Raw genomic sequence first — 2,791 nt, 5'->3', positions numbered from 1 at the left:
GTCTTTCTGAGTTGTTGGTTTTTGTTTTTGTTTTTTGGGGGGGGGGTTTGCAACAGAAAGGCTGCTCTTTTGTTTTTCTGTAGCCATAAAAAGTGTGAAAACTAAGAGCTGGCATTTTCTAAGGGGTGCCTCAAGTCTAATGTATCTCAGGTGTCTATTTAGAGCCTGTGAAAGAACCAATCCTTACTAAATAGCTTAGGACTGAAATATCCCTCCACACCTACAAAATGTTGCAAAAGCAGTAGCCAATTAACGTCCAAGCAGTTTTGCTGGAAAGTCCGAGGTTACATAATTCCCAGCATTCGGAGATTCTCCACTGTCCTTGTCCATTCAGCACTGGGAGCACTGCAGAGACCAACATTTTCATGTGAGAAATGGCTTTCTGTGGTGTTATCAAGCCTGGCAAGTGATGGGCTGCAAGTGAGACCCGCCACCTAGTTCCCAGTATCAGAAGGAAGCCTCCCAGTAGCTCAGAGCACCGTTGACCCGTGTCAGGGAGAAGGAAGTCATTCTCTTCCAGTCGGACACAGAAGATTTAGCCCCGCTGTTTTCTGTGATTCCAAAGGAGGATGGTGAATCACACAAAGAAAAGGGATTATGCTATTAGCAGGCTGTTAGTCAGAAGGGGAAAAACTATTGGTATAGAACCGGGTTGCAGGGAAATACAGAAACACCATCTAATCATAGAAATGATTTGGATGGGTAGGGCCAAAGAACAAGGAGCTTCATGCTGGAGCGAGCGTCGTTAGCGTCTGTTTGTTTAGAGACAAGCGTGCAAGTCTGTCATTGCCATTCTCCTAGTTACACACTCGTCACATCTCAGTCCTGGTTATGCATGGATCTCACGTGCTGTACATAAGTAATGAGATTCAGATGCAGCAAAATGTGTTAAATCCAGATTTTTAACATTCATCAAGTGTTTCCTCTGCCGCACTTCCCACTGTTAAAAAAATTAAGAAGCCATGTCATTATGAATGTGTAATGGGTCTAAACCTCCCAAACAGAAACTAAATTGAGAGGGAGAGAGCTAAATAGCAGCACTGGAGAGACAGTCAAGAGGGCAGTATAGACTCTTTTATTTTCTATTAGCTGGTTTCCTTTACTTTACACTTCCTGGGTACTGTTTCTTTATTCTTTTCTTCCTGCTGAGGCAGCATTTGTTCTGCGCTACAGGCAGCCACGTTCTGTATCGCTTGGACACTGAACAGCCTGCTTGCACGGCCTCACCGAGTGAAGAAGTACAGTGTTAATGGCAGCTCTGTGCAGGTCCTAGCCCATCTCTAGCAACAAGTCTTTGAGAAATACCGTCATCCAATCAAAACAGAAAATGATGTTGATAATAGCTTTAATTGATGGACTGGAGAGCCAAAGCATATGTATAGATTTGCAAATTAAAGAATGATTTCATACACGGTATAATTGCAGCCACTTCTCTAAAACAGCAAGAAAAAGACATAGCAGTAAAGGAAACCAGTTACAAATGTTATGAAGGATTATCAAGTGCCTCCTAGTAATATAATAGTCTTTGCTCTCTGCCTGTGATAAGGTTACCCTAATCTCCTTTGGCAGGTATGTTGTTAATGCTTGGGGCCGGTGTTACTGGCAACACTGAAAGCAGCTTAAGGGTGAGAGTGGACAACAAATTAGATACAACTTGCCATGTGTTACGGCATCTAAAAGGGCAAAGTAATTTCGAGCTGCATGCTATGAGGCGTCAAATTTAAGGGCAGGAAAGTAGTCACCCCATCTCAATACCTCCCTGCTGTAGTCACGTTTAGTGCGCTACGTTCAGTTCCAGGTCTCTCATTACCAGAACGATATTGGAAATTGGAGTTAAGGGAAGAGCAACAGAAGACCCTCAAGGGACCAATTTGCAAAGACAAATGAAAGAAGTTAAGTCATAGTAACTTTAGCTAGGCCCTGGCTACCAGAGAATCTAACGGTCTCCATTGGAAAAACAGAGGAAATACTTCACTGAATAAAGAGGACTTGATAAGGAGCAATGAGGTGAAATTAAAACAAGGACAACTGAGCTTAAGTATTATGAAAATATGACGTGTGCGGAGGTGCACATTTTATTAGTTCGCTGCAGGAACTCCTTGAGGGCACAGTGAAAGCTCCATCCTTCAGCGCGTTTAAATCAAGTTTACTGAGTAAAAATAGACGCTTATACTGTCAGTGTGACCCTGGCTGCAGGGGAGCCACAGGCGAGTTGAATCAGTGCAGGTTGAGTGATCCAGAATATCAATGGGTGTAGTATGACCTTGATCACCTGGCAATCTGTAACCCAAAATCTTCTAGAGAAACTCCTAGGTGCTTCTATTCCTACAATAATAGTGTATTATTCCTATTACATTGTATTTTTGTATTAGTGTATGTATTGCTGAATATTGTATTATTTCTATTATATTGTATCATTGTATTAGTGTATGTATTATTGAATATTGTTTTATTCCTATTCCTATTCTTTCTATTCCTACAAAATACTTAATTGCAAGTGGGAGGGAATAACAAGGCCTTGAGTGGAAGAAGTTGCTGTGGGGCACACGGGCTTCAGGTCTGCTGAAGTCAGCAGATTTACCATTTTGGTTTGAAACTTGTAACCAAATAAATGTCGACTGGCGTCAGACTTTGATCTGAAGTTTTTTTCCCCAGCTCTTATCAAGTTTTTGTTGTAGAAGAAGCATTCTGAAACCTTAGAAGGGGAGGGGGCAGGGAGGGGAGCACATGCCCCTCAGATCAAGGGATTTTATTATTATCTCCAAATAAAATAAACAAATCAGTTGAAACC

The sequence above is a fragment of the Gavialis gangeticus genome, unplaced genomic scaffold (assembly GCF_001723915.1).
Source record: "Gavialis gangeticus isolate Ggan-Ray unplaced genomic scaffold, GavGan_comp1, whole genome shotgun sequence".
In the NCBI taxonomy this organism is placed as follows: domain Eukaryota; kingdom Metazoa; phylum Chordata; order Crocodylia; family Gavialidae; genus Gavialis; species Gavialis gangeticus.
The sequence above is the reverse complement of the archived record's forward strand: the minus strand, read 5'-3'. Positions refer to the sequence as shown.